Here is an 18762-nt window from a genome sequence, read left to right as displayed (position 1 = left end):
GGTCTAAGGCAATTCTTCAAAAATACATCTGGAAGTTCTTTAAAGAGGTTTCCTTTAAGTCAATTTTGTTATTTATTCAGAGTTCTCCAGGGTTTTGAAAATGATATTAAGTAACACAATCAAGAAAAAATACAATAATTCCAGTAAAACTTCAAAATAGACATATGGTGGATTGGTATCGGCCAATTGGTATTAGTGATTTGGTGCTGGCCAAATCGGCAACATAAGGAACATTGAGGTCCTGATGGATAACTTGATTTTTGACAATGTAAGGAGCATTAAGGATTTTAAGATGGATTTTTTTGGGGCTCCACTAAACCTTCGAATTCATCTCGTATTCAATCCTTACAATCCAAAATCCTTTGTAAAATCCTCAATGCTCCTTACTTTGTCACAAATAAAATCATACATAAAGACCTTAATGTTCCCTATGTTACTGATCTAGCCCGAACCAGATATCACTCCTTCCATTATAAATTCTCAAACCCCCTAGTTTCTAATCTTGCATCCTCTTCCATTCCTGACAATCCTCCGAGACGTCTGAAAAGAAGATGGCCACGAGACCAGCTAATGTAAAATGTAATTAGAGTGCTACCAATGGGTAGTTTCTCTACACCCCTGTAACACTCCAATTTAACTTAGATCAGATTTACTAAATGTATTATAATGTACAGTTGTAAATAGCAATAAATAAATATTAAAAAAAAAGATGGATTTTGGATTGTAAGGATTGAATACGAGAGGGATTTAGTACATAAGGGCTCCAAAGCTCAACTTCGTAAGTCCAGATAGGCCATACAATAGTAAAATAAATGATTCTTTTATAATTTGTTGCCTTGTTTGTTGTAATAGTCGGAACCGATGAGCAGTTTTATCTTTATCTTTTCAGTCATGTATGAGGATTCCAAGTCAGTCATTTGTCCAAATGTAGTTCAAGGTAAGGTTTGTCCAATCTGTTCAATAGGGATAAGTAGGGTATTATTAAAGGATACTGTGGGGCAGGGTGTCATGCGTTTATGTCGAAGGGTAAATGTGATTCGGTGTAATTTATTGGCATTTATTTAATATAATTAGACTAAATAACATACCTTGAGTACATATCACTATAATAACGTATTATATATTATATAACCAATATTTAATAACTAACCAACCAAAGTTTTACCTACGCAGCATTAATAGAACACCTGAATCGCATCATCGAATACAATCGTTAACAATAGCAGTTCCTTGATCTCTTAAAGTGAGATGTGCAATTAACTGTTTTTGTTTGTATGGAGTAAATATGTCATTCCATTAAATGTAATAAATATAAAGTTTTAAAGTAAAATAGTGTATAAGTCGAAGAGGTCCTTGGTTGATATTGCAACCAGCTTTGCACGTAGCTTCTTTAACAAGTCAGAAGTCCAGTCAAATTACACTCATCAGTGTGAAAAAAAGTCGTGTAACTCAAATTTTTTAATGCATCGTGACAACCGAAATTTATAGTGACGAATCAAAATATTATCTAATTCTTCCAAAGAATTTTGTGACCTAAAAACGGCGAAATTTTGGTTTTTCTCCAGCTGATACAAAATAAACTCCCAAACTCTACATCTGATTGAGACGTTTATCTTATCTTTTCTTAACACAGATAAAATTAAAGGTCAAAATAAACCTGTAAAATCATTTTCTAATCGATATTAGAACAATTCTTCAAACTTTAAACGCCTCTTGGTGGTTACTTTTCTGTTGAGGGGAACAAACCCTGGTTCAAAAACCTTAAGGGACTTTTCCCTATATATAATATATATGCTTTATCCCGTGTATAAATGTTTATATGAATATACAAAAAAATAGATTTTTGAAATTACTTTTTTTAAATGTATTATAAAATGTAGATATATAAAATTTATTAATGATCAATCATTTCTGAGATGACATATTTTATTATTAGATTATTTAAAGTCATATTAATATTTTAATTAATTAAGATAAATAATTACTGAAAAAATCCTTACTACTTACCTAGACAAATGCATAACTTGGAACCTTTATTCATGATTTTTATTAATCAAGTATGAAAAAATGATAAGTAATCATTTATTTATTGTAATACATTAATTTAATATTAATCTTCATTTATTGAAATTCATCTTTGTTGCCAGGATAGGAGATGTCCTACGGCACCAATAGCCCTGAAGAGGGTCACCGAACTCGAAGGCTGACTGGGGTATTCATTTATTTAATAATTGTCCAACTAACTACCTATAATTATTACTTGGGCTAAGTCTGAAGTTAATTGCCTTGAGACCAGAACTGCTAATATCCCTTCATCTAATTTACTATTATCATTTATAATTAGCAATTCATTTTTTATTAGTAATTAACAGAAATACAAATCGTAAATTTGTCCTCTTTAATTGTTTTTTAATATGTAAATACATTTTTTCATAATAGAACTAAAAATAAATAATACAAGTAGTTGAATAAAATCCTTCCAAAACATAAAACTATTTCTATGGGACATCCTTATTCTCTGATGAGCACTATCTGAACCCTTAGAAAATCTATGTTCCATCTCCATGGTACCATAAAAGAAGTAAATAATTTACAATACTGACGAAACAATTTAACTTTTTTTAAATCAGTAGTGGCGTTCGATAATTAAGTTGATTAAAAACTTATAACGACCATATCTGTATCTATACACGATCCGCAACGTAATACGACATTCGCAAAAAAGACCAATTTCTTGCCAACAATATCATTGTGAAGGATGTCATCCATTGTTAGTCTTTGACATTGCCAGAGAATAGTTCATTAGGGCGGATACCATCGCCAAGTGGTGATGACTGGTACCATCACAACTAACGATCTATTTGTCCAGGTCGTGAACCGGCCACAATGGAAATGTGTCCTTTGTTTTGGAGTCCAGCGGCTGGAAGGACATCTCGTTAGCAGTGTCCCCAGCAGAGAAGGGTGAAGAAACTGTTGGATGGATTGGACTGGGAATTGGATCTAAAGGAGCAAAAACGGACAACGGCTTTATTTAATTTATTTATGTTTCTAGAAGGAAATGTTTTGCAGTCAGAAATAGAACGTTCTGTAGCAAAATATACTGTTTAATCGTTTCGTCTTATGTTGCAGCTGTTCTTTAGAATTGAGAAAAGAAAAGACATTAGAATAATATAAATTAGAGAAAATGCATACCGATCCAGAAATAAAAAAAACACGTTATTATCGAATAATCGAATTTAAAATTAAGAATACTAAACCTTCGAAATCCTTCGTAACATCCTCAATGCTCCTTATTTTGTTACTAATACAACCATCCATAAAGACCTAAATGTTCCCTATGTAACCGATCTAGCCCGAACCCTAATATTATTCCTTCCATAATAAACTCCCTAACCACCCAAACCCACTAGTTTCTAGCCTTGCTTCCTCTTCCATTCCTGGCAATCCTCCGAGGCGCCTGAAAAGAGATGGCCTCGTGACCTTATATTGTAAACTGCTTTTAGAGTTCTACTACTGGGTAGTTTCTCTACATGCTGTTTCATACCATCATGCCATTATGATCAAATTTACTTGTTGTATTTTTTATACAGTTGTAAATATCAATAAATAAATAAAAAAAAATTAAGAATAAAAATTGGAAACATATTAACAATAAATTTAGTCCTTTATATTTAAAGCTGTTTTATGTTACTGTATACTTACATGCAAGATATTTTACAATTCATAAGTATTATATATCTATAACAGTATTGAACAAGGAAAAATTATAATAATACCAACAGACCCGACAAAGCTTCACAATAGTTAGATTTAGAAATGTAGATTAATTGAATACAATTGAAAGTTTGATATGCATTAATATATTTAGTTATTTACACATTGGATTAATGATTGCTTCAATTTATTATATATATTTAGGCCATAGCAGTAAATTAAATTATATAATAAAAATATATTGTAAAAAAATAGAAATAACTTCAACACAACTTAACGAATTAACATGAAACGTGGGAGTGGTTTAGGGTTCTAAAAACCAAATGGCACACACCGGATCTTTTTTTATTATTTTTTAAAACTTTATTTATTGATAGATATTACAAACTGCCACATCGTTGTGGGCAATAGGTAATAGTGATAAATGATCACATTCATACTAAAATAAAGTAAAATAAGAATGATAAATAAATAAATGAAAGAAAAAAAAATCTCTCTTAAAGTATATGCTAACAGAAGGATAAACAAAATGAACATAATCAAACAGTAAATAATAATAATTATAAAATAATCTCTAGTCATATTTACACTCTTATATACAATATTTACACAATCGACCTGAGGATTTCTGAGCCCACTCTATTCCCTACGTGTGAGGGGTAGAGCAGAGCACATAAGATCCCAGCGCATCCCTCTCGCCACATCACTGGTAATGAGCCAGTGGAGGCTGAGAAAGTACACCGGATCTAATCAAACAAAGTAGAACCGGAGGTGTAAAATAAAACGTTTGAAGAGTTTTTCGTATATTTAAAACCATTGTATGGATATTAATTCTAAATGATGTTAATATAGGTTAAAAGAGTATACATTCAGCTTTCGACAGTGTACAATCTTTAAGTCATAACATTAAAGTTAAACAAAAGTCAAAGAGAACCTACTTAAATTATTATTTTTTTAAAATAATAAAATAATAATAATAGAGGGTATGGTTCAACAGGATGTATCTTAGCTATCAATTATCTAATTTCAATTTTTTAAAAAGTTTTTCAGGGAATTTAACAACCACTCATTATCCAAATATGAAAAATGATTGGCATATAATAACCATAGGAAAAAAACATGTATTTATACTTTCTGAGCAACACGCCAAAAAAGCTTAGTTTAGTTAAAACTTAAAAGTTTAAAATCTGTGCCGCTTTGTTAAAAATGGGCGATGTACTTTATAAGGAAGTACTGTTCTTTTAACAGTCTAGACCAACGGTTGCGCAAGGAGGTGATTTGGTCAGAATCCGGCTCGACCGCCAGATTTTTACCCAATTAAGGGTACCCAATGTATGAGGCTGGGTGGACCCCGGAGGCCTCCAGAACCCACAGAGTTGACTCATGGATACAGTGCAACAAACAAACAGAAAAAAACAATTTTCTGCCCCGCCAGATTCGAACCCGAGTACTTGGAATTAGTAGCATCGTGCCTTACCACAGTGCCACCGGCCTCCATCAATAACTTTTTTTAACGAAAAAAAATTGAAACAGCTTCAAAACCATGCAGAATGAACGGTATATCAGTACATAAAGTACGATCGAACAAATAGTCATTTGTATATATTAGATGTCCACTCACAAAATTTTACAGTAAAAGTAATATTTCTAATATCGTTGATTTTCTTGAATAGTGGCACGTATGAAAAAAAAACCTTTGGTTTTATATTGAAATAAACTTGTTCCAAAGATATTACTGTGGGCGGCGGTTTCTTTCTCTACTGTTACATTTCTATAAACTATCCCAAAGCTAGTAGGATAGTCAAAAAGTAGTGATAGGTACCAGATTAATCTAAATATAAAAATATATTTTTTTTATTTGAATCACAGTTCAAGCAGAGCAACGACATGCAATGGGGAGGTAGTGGAATGTTAAACCCACATCAGCTGGCGTGGCAAAGAGAATGTGTAAAATGGATTTGCCTCTTCCGCAATTATTTTTATGGATATATTTTTGCTTTATATCTATTTGAAACCATTTTTTTATTATTATTAAGTTTCTAATTCATTATTTTACAGTATGCTTTTGAATTCCACTTAGTGCTAATTTCATTGGGAAGCTCTCGTCAGCTAATTGATTGTGGTTGGTTGTGTAAGGTGTTCTCTATTGTTTTCTGGCAATTGTATTTTATTGCTTAAAACTTGGACTGTTTTTAGGATTCTGGCTTGTCTCGCGGTTTGGTAATAAAATATTATAAGGAATTTATCGCTTCACCGTATACGAGTTTATAGGTTTATAGTCGCTTGAAGTAGATTTTTAGACTCTATCTAAATCTATAAATTATATATCCACATTTACATTCGACAAACCCGACTTTTCTCCCGTTATATCGGAAAAATAACTCACTGTGCTCCGGTTCCCAGACTATAATCTTTCAAATTAAATTCATAGAGGAAAAAATTAATTTCAAATTAACATTTCTTGTAAATATGAAATGAGATAATTCGAAAAACAAAACAAAAAAAAAACATATGTACAGGCCAATGGGTAACTCCAAAGAGGAAGATAAATTATCATTATTTCGGCTTGAACGTACCATTAATAACTTTACAACAAAAGAACAAATAAAATCAAACAAAGCTCATAACGTTTAGATGACAACAGTCCAAAGCAGTAAATAAATCAACCTGAAGCAACCTTCAATTGAATCACGACTTTATAAATCAGCGATCGATCATTTTCATTCTTCGAATCGCTCGTGTGAACTAGTACATGATTTTTTTCGAATACTTCAATTTTTTGTAATATATAATATTATATTAAAAGTAGTAAATATCGTTAAGAAATTAAGTAAAGTAAATTCTGCGGCCCGTTTTTAGCTTCCCACGGCCCACCGATTGGGAACCACTGTTCCCAGTAATGGAAATTAATAATAAAGGAAATAGAAATGAAATAGTAATTTTATGTACCTCAGTTAATTTCATAAATTTATAGAGACGGTGTAAACGTGAGTTGCTTAATGATAACATGAGTTTGCAAGGTGGTACAGTGTTGTACGGCTTCGGTGATCGAGAAGCGGTCTTATCTTATCTGCTTGAGGTAGCTTCGTGCGGTATTTTGGCATCGTTTATTTATTATTATATTCCTAAGTAATATGTACAAAAATTAATAATATGTAAAAATAACAATATTTTTTTATGGAATACAATAATATTTAAATTCCAGAGCTTCGGTGAGACTCAAGGTGCTGCGCTCTGGTGGATTGGAGCAGAAACTCTTGCTTCTCTCGCTACACTGGTATTAGTATTGAAAATGATGGGTTAAACAAGTCCGGCAAGTGTGCCTATTGGTCGTTTTTGCCAACCCCAAGACAGACCAATGGAATGACTCTTTTTATAACTTTTATTCCTGAAATTTAAAAGGGCACCCAATCTAAAGAGGAAGCCTCATTTTCTAGGATTCTATCAGAGCCTAGGAGCCTATATCTTAGTGACGCGTGAAGGTAGTCAAACAATTAAACTTCTTCCATCGCAAAACCGTACTTATCATACTGGATAACTAAGTTAAATTTTTTCTGAGTAAAAATATGAATGAGTTTGAAAAATTGTATTCGATTTCGTTAGTTTATGCATTTTCAATTGAAAGTAGTATCCAAATCTGATCTTCGATCCTGACTCTTGGTTGAAATCAAATAAATTTTAATTATTTTCAATTTATAAAAAGAACTCTCGTGATTTGCTACTGTATCTTGAGTAGTAAGATGAATCAAACACGCTGTAGCTACGTCTGGACAAGTCCGTAGTAAGAAGTTATGCAAACAGCAAGCCTACCAAATCTTGTAACACGTCATTTAAACACTCAACTGGGCGAACGGTCAAAATAAATCCATGGATTAGTTATATAATTTCAAAAATCCGAGAATACAGGTACAGACGTTAAACATACGAAGGAAGAAACGAAATGAATATGACCAGGACTGTCTGGACGGAGAAAGATATAGGAAAAAACTGAAGGAAATCAAGGTTCTTGTTGGAGGGAGAAATTCAAAAAAGGGAAAATCAAATTCAAGAGGGAAGCCAAAATTAATGATATTCTCGTTGTCTCTAAGGCCGTTCCGAAAGAAATAAAACAAGAGAAAACATACGTTTCAGCACATCACAAATATTTACTGTCCGGAATTTTTAAGGTGTAACGTGTCACAATCATATTATATTTCCTCTGCTTAGAATGTCACCTAATCATATTTCTCGGATTTTTAAAAAAGCTAGAGTCCAATTCTCGACTGAATATTCAGCACTGTAAAGTAGTAAGTAAACCTAAGAATGATCTACTGCTGACATTGAACTATGATAACAGCTCAATAGTTGACAAGGCGTAACAATGGTGCATACAGAGATGCATGCATACTTAATGATCTGGTAATGCAATCATAACTAGTCCGGTGCAGCTCGAACCAATCAGCTACCCATTTTTGCCTGATTGGATCATCACTCCCACTCTCATTGTTGTCTTAGTAACGCCTCCTATCCGAGTGAAGCATCTTAGCATCTGAAGTTAGTGCGAATGCTATAGCGTTTTTTTTTTTGTTTTTCTTTCCTGTCATTATCCCCATTAAAGGAGAGTTTGCAGTTCACATGATCCGTTTCCTACGCGCCCATTTGCTGTGCTTATTATGCATTGACCTTGCCAAATATTTTTTTATATTATTTGTCAACTATTGGCTGACTCTTTACTTTATAACATATAGTGTATAGTCTGGAATGTTTAGTCGACAAAGCTCTCCTCATAATAGACTAATTACAAATTTACATTAATAATTTTATTATTTTATACATGTTTTCATATCTATGTATTATGATGATGATATTGTGTTATTCAGAAATAACATTTATTTATTTCATTATGCATGATTGATTTGAAGTTATGTTATCGACTAACAACCATCTTGAAAATTTCCACACTCGAACAAACAAAATGATTGCCAATATTGCCGTTTTTCAATTTCAGGCACTTTTTAAAATTGCTCGATGTAAATTATCTTAAAGTTTCTCTCTTCCCGTTGTAAGGTAATATTTCAAAAGTGATATAGGACCGACCCGGGGGGGTCTTAGCGGGGTGGGTCTGGCGTGGAAGGATGGCCTTTTTTGTGTTATGAACTGCTCTAGTGAGATTGTGACATGTCATACATCGACCAAGCTACTCGCTATAATTGTTCGTTTAAAAAGTCAGATAAGTGAGGGCGGATAAGGGGGGTGGACGGCTTCATGATGTTTTTCGATTTCAGGCGCAGTCATGATGGTCAGTACCAGGTATCTAACGAAGAAATAAAAATTGATCAATGTATTTTGTACATCATGTACATGTACATCATGTACATCTAGTGAACAAATAAAATATTTCCACGTAAATGTTTTGATTTCAATTTGATTCCCCACTTAAGCAACAAACGTTCAATATTGATTATTACAATGTAAGAAAACAAATATCTGAATAAAAAATATGTACTTTGCGTATTCATTATGGATTAAAAGTCTATCTTGTTTACGCGGTACTACCCAAATCAGATTAAACAGATGACCGACTGAAAAGTTTCTAGTGAACGTACTCCCATAAATTGAATCCCTAACGCATTAAAAACATCAGCTTTCCTGTTGGAGCCTTTTTTGTTAATTATTAAACCACGCGTGTTAGATCGTGCCGCTGGGTAATTCTTTTCCTCATATATGTCATGCCTTCTCATTCGATGGATTTCACCGTTCTCGGACAGTTGTGAATTTAAAAATAAAACACTCTAAAGGCTTATTCCTTATATATAATTTCTCAAAGGTATTTTTTTCCGTACCCCATAACACCTCATCATAACCAATATTTTTAAGATTAGGTTCACTGCTAATGAAAAAAAAAAAAGATTATTATCAACCAGCGTTCATATCGATTTTATGCCCGATAAAAGGTTTTCTTTCCACATATTCTGCCCACTATTTATGAAGGCAGAGGAAAAATAAAATGTATTTTGAAAGATTATCATTGGGTGCCTGTCTATGTTTAATATTATCTTTTGCTTTCAAATGTAAAGTGTTAACCATCAAATTACCTCTCTGTCATACCCTGTAGATACCTCACATCCGTGTTTACTTCGTTCTCCAGCTTTCCTTCACTAAGAAAGGTAGGTATTCTATTTTATTCATTTTTTCCCTTTTTTTGTAGAACTTTGTATAATTCTTACCTCACTTATTTTTTTTATTATACATATTTTTAAAGGCAATCCACATGTTTGCCTAGTTATTTATAGGTAAATAACCTATTCTAACCATGGTGGGGGGTCAAATTTTTCATTTAGTGGGACCGCCATTTGATGAAAAAAGTCAACGCCCCAGGCCTGATTCGACCAGCAGCCACCAGCAGATCTCAGATTAATACACTTAAGCCTAACCATCTACGGATGGCTCATTCCTTATTTTCTGACTTTTAGTGTGAACTATATTTGTATATATCTTTCTTATCTACATTTTTTGTTATTATTTCGGTTTTCATCAATTTTCTGCTATCTTTTTATAATCATTTTTTATTTATACTTTTCATTGTACATTTATTTGTATTTTTTTAAATTTACTATGTTCATTATTATATACGTTTCTACCTATTTTAAATAATTTCAGATATACCTTAGTTTACTTTTATTTTTGTTATGTATTCTCTTACGTTGGCTCATAATAACTAGTTTAATTACTATTTAAGTTTTTTTGATCATACCCGGACTATTTTCCTTAAATATACTATGCACGGCCAATGAACGGTTTGCCAAAAACAGTTTTCTAGATCAGGTATAAAATAAAATATACACTCATGAAAATGGTTTGATACAGTATCTATTCAGATTAAACCAACGATATATTATTTACAACAAAAATACATTAATAATTGTGATATATAAGTAAATGTTTGTGTATGTTTTTATAATAAAAGAAAAAAAGGATAAGAAACAAAAGTAAAGTAATATTACTTCAACAATAGTACTGCTTTGTTTATAAATTCTTTGTTATGCTTTTCATAGTTTTTGTAGTATTTTATATCTGATTCGTTAGTTTTCAGTGTAGTCTGAAAGCAGTGAATTTAATAATTGAAAATTAAAATAATAAAATAAATAAATTAGACATGGAGGATATTTTTATGACTATGATGGCTATTTTTCAATTATTATTAGCTTTTAGTTCTTATATCGTACAACCGGCCTTCGATATAGCAATGGTACTATCCAACTAATCCAATAATGACTGACAAAAGAGCCTTCTATACAAATATTCGTCTCTTTGCTTCATGACTGATCACAAGTGGCACGAAGATGAAACTGTATGAATTCTTCGTTGCTCTGGTTCTGAATCTGGTTATAACAAATTAAATTCGCCTTAAAGTTATAAGTAGTAAAGTTGTGATTCAGATAGATTCTGAATACAAGCAATACAAAGTTTGAAACTATTCTTAGTTGTGGAAATATTATTAAATACAGCAAAGCTAGTAAAATTTGATATACGGGAGACCTCCAGAGGATGTCGGCAGAAAGAGTCTCACGAATGACAGTGGATGCAAGGATAGAATGTAAAAGGAGAAGAGAAAAATTGAGGAAAAGATAGAACACCAAGCTGGGAAGTGACTCTTGTCGAATGGGAGTAACAACTGGAAAAATGTAATAGAGAATCGGGTTGGGGTTAAAAAAATTAAGTAATAATTTTTCTTCGAGGTATTTTTTAAACAAATAAAAATTTATTTTTAACGGGAAGTCTCCATATATAGCTGTAATATGGGCTAACGCAATAAATATACATCAAAATAACTTCGAGACAACTTTTCAAGAATACTGGGTATTTGGACTGGTTTAGTGATAGATTATTTTGTTTTTAATGTACAATCCATGGTATAACAATGAAACATTATTTTAGTTACTAATTTCGATAAATAAATTAACTCTCGTTCCACCATAAAAGGTTTGGAATTTTTCACCTATTGTATCACAGTTCGTCATAATGAGATAAAACTTGCTAAAACCAATTGTTTTAATACTGATACATTTTCTTAAAATAATGTAATATGATTCAAATTTATATTAATAGTATTAATTTTACCAGGAGTACTAAGCAATAAGGAACGACCGACGTTGTCAACTGAAGGCTGTGCCGATCCAATGTTCACGGAGCTGATTGCAACAACACGAAAAAAATCCCCATCCACCTAATTTCGTGCAGGGTAATATAGATTTATCCTGCTTCCTACTAAAGAATATTTTTTTTAACGAAGTGTTTACGATTATAAAAAAATTTTTCCTGCGTTGTTTAATTTTTACAAATAATTTTTCTTCAAAAGTAAATTTGGGAATACACAATACAGTTCTCATATCAGTGTATATCTCACTTCTCGTACAGTAATGAATTAAATAGAAATCTGGTTAGGAAAGAGTGTTGTGATGGGTTTTTTTTATGCGTAATTTTTCAACAATTATTTTTGTATTATTTAACAACCAACAGTTCTAACCTTACATCCGTACCGAGCAATAATGGACGTATTGTATTTACGCATTGTCAGAAAGAATATACAACTATATTCTCCCTTTCCAAGGAATTTTCAAAAGCAATTATTCTTGAAAATAGAGTTCGCGATATGAATCCATTTTTTTAAATGATAAAAAGGAATAGATTATTCCCTTGAGAATACAAAGTTGTGCATTGAGCTCGAGGACTGATGCGGCTCTACGGACCTATCAGAATGCTTGATGAGCCAAAGCTCAGAGACCTTGGGTACATCGAGTATATATAGCAGCTCTCGTCAGAGGAACACCATCAGTTCTACTGGACTAGTGAACAGATATCTTACAACAATGGTTTCCATCAAATTCCTTGTAAGTATATCAATACTTTTAATAGTTATCGAATATAACGCAATAGAATAATCAGCTATTTCAATAAAGAGCATAGAAATTCAAATTCAAAAAATATTTGTTTAACCAAGAACATAATTTGATTTCTTTATTTTCAAATTTCGAGAAAAAAGATAAGGCAAGTTTTTCAAGAAACAAAAAAATCAATATCTTGAGAATGAATAGATCAATTTGTTTTCTAAAATATTTCAATTAATCTTTTTTTTTTTTTTAAAATCAAAATTTGTTCATATTTATTTCATTATAAAAAGTTATTAAGGAGACTTTTAGATGGGAAATCTCCTTTTGGGCGGTAATTTAAACAAAATTCATTAAATAGAGAGGGCTCTGTTAATAAAATCTCTGTAAATCAAGACACAATACTAAACAAAAAATCAGATATAAAAATTAAATAATTTTTATTTTCCTACATAAAAGTAAAATATTTTTTATTTTCCTCCATAAAAAAAAAAAAATATTTTCCCATATAAAAAAGTAAAATAAATTTTATTTTCCTCCAAAAAAATAATACTGATTTCTGAAATAAATGATTAATCTTATAATGTATGAGTCTAAAGTTAGACATAATATAATTCATAAACATAAATATGGTTACACAATAAGAGTGAAGAATAGATAAGAATAATCAGTAAATGACACATGAAAAATGATATTATTCGAAATATTTAGTTTCCCGAGCCCTTTTCCATCGGAAATAATATAAACTAAATCTACTAAAATATTTACAACTTAATATAAACAATAAATGTTCCCTACGCACTATAAAACGAAGTTATGTTTACTTAAAAAACAAACAAACCTGTATTAACATACACAGACCATGGACTGAATAACCGTTTTGCTAGACAAAGGGTTTAGCCAACTTAATCGTTTTCTGTTACAAGGATACCCAGGAAGTTTAATATAATATACTCTTTAATGAAGCATGTTATATAGTTTAATATAACACAGAAAATATGTTAAAAAAAAGGTTTTGGAAATAAATAAATTTTTTTAATCTAGTTTTTCCAGTAATTTTGCGTGCTTTAAAAAATAAAAATCTTAATTTCATTCGAACAACGATTTACCTTAGAAAAAGAAACTTAACAGAATACTGACAAAAATGAAATTAGATGGGCTTTGGATATATAAAATTCATTTTAAGAATGTGCAAAGAAAGTCTTTTGTTTTTCCATAGATGAGTAAAGAATATCCCGTATTATAACCTGAGCTCTTCTTAAACATAATGCATGAACTGTAATAAAAATTTCTAATAAATAGAAATAGGAGAATAAATATAATGTAATAATTATAATAAATATTTGGGAGAAATGAAACATAAAGAGTATATTATTACTAGCATTATATGCCCTTGAATCGTCTTAACCAATAACCAACCCTTATTCGCCAATATTTAATCAAGCCTACGCATTATATTTGTGTTATAGAACTAATGATCGTAATTTTCTTTATTTTAGCTCATAATAATCTGTTATAGAACCGTTAAATAAAATAAATTGAACGTAAAGAATTTTCATTTAATTTTACAATGACATCAAATGCAATAATTTTTAATGCAGTGAACTATAAAAATAAATTCTCTAGATATATTTTACTTTTAATTTTGGAATATTTTACAAGTGCTCAGGAACAGAGAGATAAATTTTTATTTTACAATTTATTAACATTATATTACTGATATATTATTATTTGAATTCTCATTTTATAAAGGTTTCCAATATAATAACTGATATCCATTTATGATAAATGTGGGATTGCGTAATGGTTTTTCATAATTAGCATTCATGAGAACGTTTGATGTATTTTTTTAAAACCATAGATTATTTTTAAAAATATGTGTTAAAGAACAATAACAAATTAATGATATGAAAAAAGATTAATGTGAATTTAATAAGGACAAAATATAGTTTTAAAAAGTAAAGTATTCAAGTTACTTTATTCTACTAACTTACTGTAGCTGACTTAGTACATTATAGGCATTTTTATTAATGCTGACCTCTTCTACTTCTAGTTCTTCTTCGCCCTCGCCATCGCCTGCGTCTTCGCCATGCCAGCTCCTGAAGAACTCGCTAGGGCCAAGAAGCAAGTCCTCGTCGGCGGATACCCATACGCTTACTCCGGATACGCTGCTCCAGTCGCCTACTCTGCCGGATACGCTGCCTACCCATATGGTGTTGGTGCCTACTACTACTAAACCCTTTCCCAATAGTAATCCGTTCAGCTCCTCTACATATGAATTTTGGCAATAATACAGAATAAATTTCCGTATATATTATTAACTGATTTTTTTTCCCAACCTTTTCCGATTATACAATAATATTTAAAGTTTGAGTAACAACTTACTATTCAGTAGAATAAGACTAAGTCATAAAAAAGACAATGATTTTATTTATTACTACGCCATGACAGATTAGAAGAGAAAGTAGTAACATTACATCTCATTTTAAGTCTTAGCGAGTGTCATGATGTGAGTGAATTCCAAAGTCCTATTTAAGTATATTGAAGGTCATTTTGCAGTTTTTAGGTACCAAATGACAATAATATTTAATTCTAGTAATATAAATAATTATTTATATTACTAGAATTAAATATAATACTGTATTTAATTATAAGCAATATAAATAAAATTTGATTGTAGACTTTTGGTGAGAGAAATGTAAGAAATTTTTAAACTCCAAAGTAAAAAAAAAAATTCTTCCTTGAAACAAGCAAAATGTATTTATTGATAGACACGCAAAAACGTTTTTACTATTAATTTTATTTTTATTTTGGAAAAAAAAAATATTTGTTTACGATGTACAATTTCAATGTATTTTGTGTTTTGTCGTCATTCACACATATTATGGCAAAACACAAAATATATATTTATACAATTAAAATAATATTTGGAATTATACAAATATGACATTAAAGTTTTTGAAAACTAGTTAATAATAATTGAACACTACTGTTACATCTTCCTACAATACACTGTTCATGGTAATTAATGCGAAGTACCTCACAAAAGTGTTTGAACTATTAATTTGGAAAGTCTCTAGACTCAACAGATGTATATTCATGCAAGTACTTAAACGTACATACATATATATTCTCGATCTCACTATACGTTCATCTATACCTTCACTAAATAATAAATCCAAACCGATTGATTTAAATATTCCTTTTTCAGTAAATCCTTGTTATTTGTTCAACCTTTTTCAGCAATTTTCTACCCATATATATTCGCTAATCCTCGCTATATAACAGTTATCACAAAGAAATACAATATTCGAACTTAAATATCGACCAGATTTCATATTTCCATCTTCTTCTCTATGCATAAATTACCCATAAGAGTTAAGGTCATTGGAGTACATTTCATGATTTTTCAAGAATTATGAACTAAAACTTCAGGAAACGATGAAGTACACCTGCTTGTAATTTTATATTAATAAAAATGTAAAATTTTATAAAAAAACAGGTTCAAAGAAAACGTTAACATTTCATCTAAAATTCTAAAAATAGAATCAAGTTACTAAATGCTTGAATTTTCTAAAAGCCGAGAATGATATCTTTAATGATGACCTGGTGGAAAAGAGGAAAAATATTTTCCGCTCTCTGACAGACATGGTGTTCCACTCCGCTGGTTTCCCTCCACCAGAACCACAACAAGCTTTGTCTCACAACAAAACATTGCTACAAACAATGCAACCTCGGAACAGAAACGTATCCTGTTGTTTACAGTATACCGAGCCATTAGGGGTTTCATAACGCAGGGAACCATTGTAAGTAAATCAATGTAGTTGGAAGTGAGTGAAATACCTGACGCTAATGTACAGCCGATACACCTTAAGTTAAAATAGTCAGCCCCAGTGGGGAAGAATACTATAATTATAAACTATACATCAATTAGCTATAGAAAAAGTAATAAACATTTATAAAAATAAACTATTTAAAGTGTAAGGGTAGATTTAATAGATAATCAAGGTTACTGTGTAACTGATGATGGGCTCCAAATACCTTCCTCATGATTAACTTAGGAAACTTAAAATAAAAAGAATGTCTATAATTCAACCAGGTACTAAAGAAGGTGATAAGAGACGTCGATGTGAAAAGAAAAGGTACGATTATCGCCAGGTTAGTCCAAATTAAAACATCGCAACTATATCACAGGAAGGATTATGAACACGTAAACGATAAACGCAGAAAATCAGTAAACAAAGTCAACAACGAGTCTGCATATTATTCAGACAAAGACCAAATATATGCTTGTCATCCCTCAAGAGCCACCACCACCCACTGTTAGGTTTGGTGGTTACTTATTTGACAGCGTAAATTGATTTGAGTATCTAGGGTCCTTAGTTTGTGAAGATAATAGGCTAAACGCAGATGTACAGATGTAAATCTCCAAAGTAAATAGGTGATATTTTGCTGAGCTAAAAACCCCGAGAACTCACTTGATGTGGAAAAAAAAATCTCTGCTTAACAATTATTAACTAGCCTTATACTAACTTATGCCTCAGAGAAATCTATTATCACCTATTAAGAAGAGTTTTTGACCTTGTAAAGGCTGACAATCAGTTTAGGCTGAGGCATCTAGTTCTACCAAAACTTCCAGGACTTGAGTATGTGGATGAAAAGAAAAATAGAGAATTAATATGACTGAAAGGATGTTTAAGCGGATGCTCAAAAGCTTCTTAAAACAAGAGCTACATTATTCAAGAGAGGTGGGAGGCGAAGTCTTAATTAGACACCAGGGTGTGGTGTATGATGGAGAAACAATTATTTTTGTTCTTGTTTACTACTAGTAACAATTGTTAAAATAAAGCAATTGTTAATTTAACATTTAATAATGATCCCACTACTGCATCACAAACTCTGCAGTCACACATAAAATCTATTGAAGAAAAATGTCACAACTGGAGTATTAAAATAAATCCTATCAGATTACTTATATTCTGCGTGGTAAACCTCTGCAATACTGTATCTTTTTTTTAATATCCCACTAAAGCCTGTTGATTTGTTCAACTATGTCAAAAGTTTTCACCAGTGTTCTCAAACAACGGTTAACAAAAAGAATAATGGAATGTGTTGACGAAGAACAAGCAAGTTTAGGAAGGGATTTTCGACAGTGGATCACATTCAGACTGTAAACCAAATCATCGAGAAAGCAAATGAATATAACTTCTATCCATATCTTTGCTTCCTTGCCTAAGGAAGGTATTTGACTGTATTATACATTCAGAAATATTTAAGGCACTAAGATTAATAGGAATAGAGGATAAATATATTAAGATAATAACAGAGCTTTATAAGGAGATGATAGCATTTATTATGACTGAAAAGAAAGGACAAAGCTTTGATGTTGAGAAGGGTGTGAGACAGGGTGATCTGCTATCCCCAATTTTATTTGTTATTGTGTTGGAGATGGTGTTCTGGCGTCTTGGAAAGGAAGAAGTAGGCATTAAAATAAATGGACAATGGCTGAGCAGCCTACGTTTTGCTGATTATATTGTGCTCTTTGCAATAGGCATGGAACAACTAAGAGAAATGATGAAGCAGCTTCTGGCATTATGTGAGGCATTATGGTCTTTATCCGAACTACCAGAGGACGAAACTTATGACAAATAGCGTAAAAAAGGAGAGTGAAATTAACAACCATAAGTTAGCGTATGTTGAAGAATATATTTATCTGGGTCAGTTAATAACATTCACGGATAGAGGACCAAAGGAGGTCCAGAGGAGACTGGCACTCGGCTGGAAAAAGTTTTGTTTCTTGAGGCATATAATGAAGGGAAAAACAAGTATTGACCTTAAAAGGCAGGTCTTCGATAGTTGCATTAGCACAGTGGTCACTTATAGATACCAAGCGTGGTCACTGACTATAGCTCAGGAGAGGCAAGTACAGGTGTGGCAAAATATATATATATATATATAAGTTACGGACTGTCAGCTGACAGGTCCATATCAGCTGATCGAGAACAGCTGACCGATTGTATATATATAGACGGACAGGCTCCGCAAATAGATCAGTATTTTACAACAGTTCAAGCGAGTTAGATCTTTTCCCTTCTTCTCTTTTTTGACATTGTGCTTTCGCCAATACTTAACTGGTGCCGAAACCCGGGAACTTTAGATACCGGAGTGATTTTCAGTCTAA

At 31.6% G+C, this 18762-nt stretch overlaps 1 long non-coding RNA gene across 1 annotated transcript; it reads left to right on the top strand.

Annotated features, from left to right (window-relative positions):
- The first annotated feature begins 12499 nt into the window (after positions 1-12499).
- LOC106682612 (uncharacterized) lies at positions 12500-14898 on the top strand. Its single transcript, XR_001343454.1, has 2 exons — positions 12500-12584; positions 14635-14898. It is a non-coding gene; the product is annotated as an uncharacterized lncRNA (long non-coding RNA).
- The last annotated feature ends 3864 nt before the right edge of the window (positions 14899-18762 follow it).

Source organism: Halyomorpha halys, unplaced genomic scaffold (genome assembly GCF_000696795.3).
Source record: "Halyomorpha halys isolate HHAL.00 unplaced genomic scaffold, Hhal_1.1 Scaffold432.1, whole genome shotgun sequence".
In the NCBI taxonomy this organism is placed as follows: Eukaryota; Metazoa; Arthropoda; class Insecta; order Hemiptera; family Pentatomidae; genus Halyomorpha; species Halyomorpha halys.
This window is presented reverse-complemented; position numbering and strand designations above follow the sequence as displayed.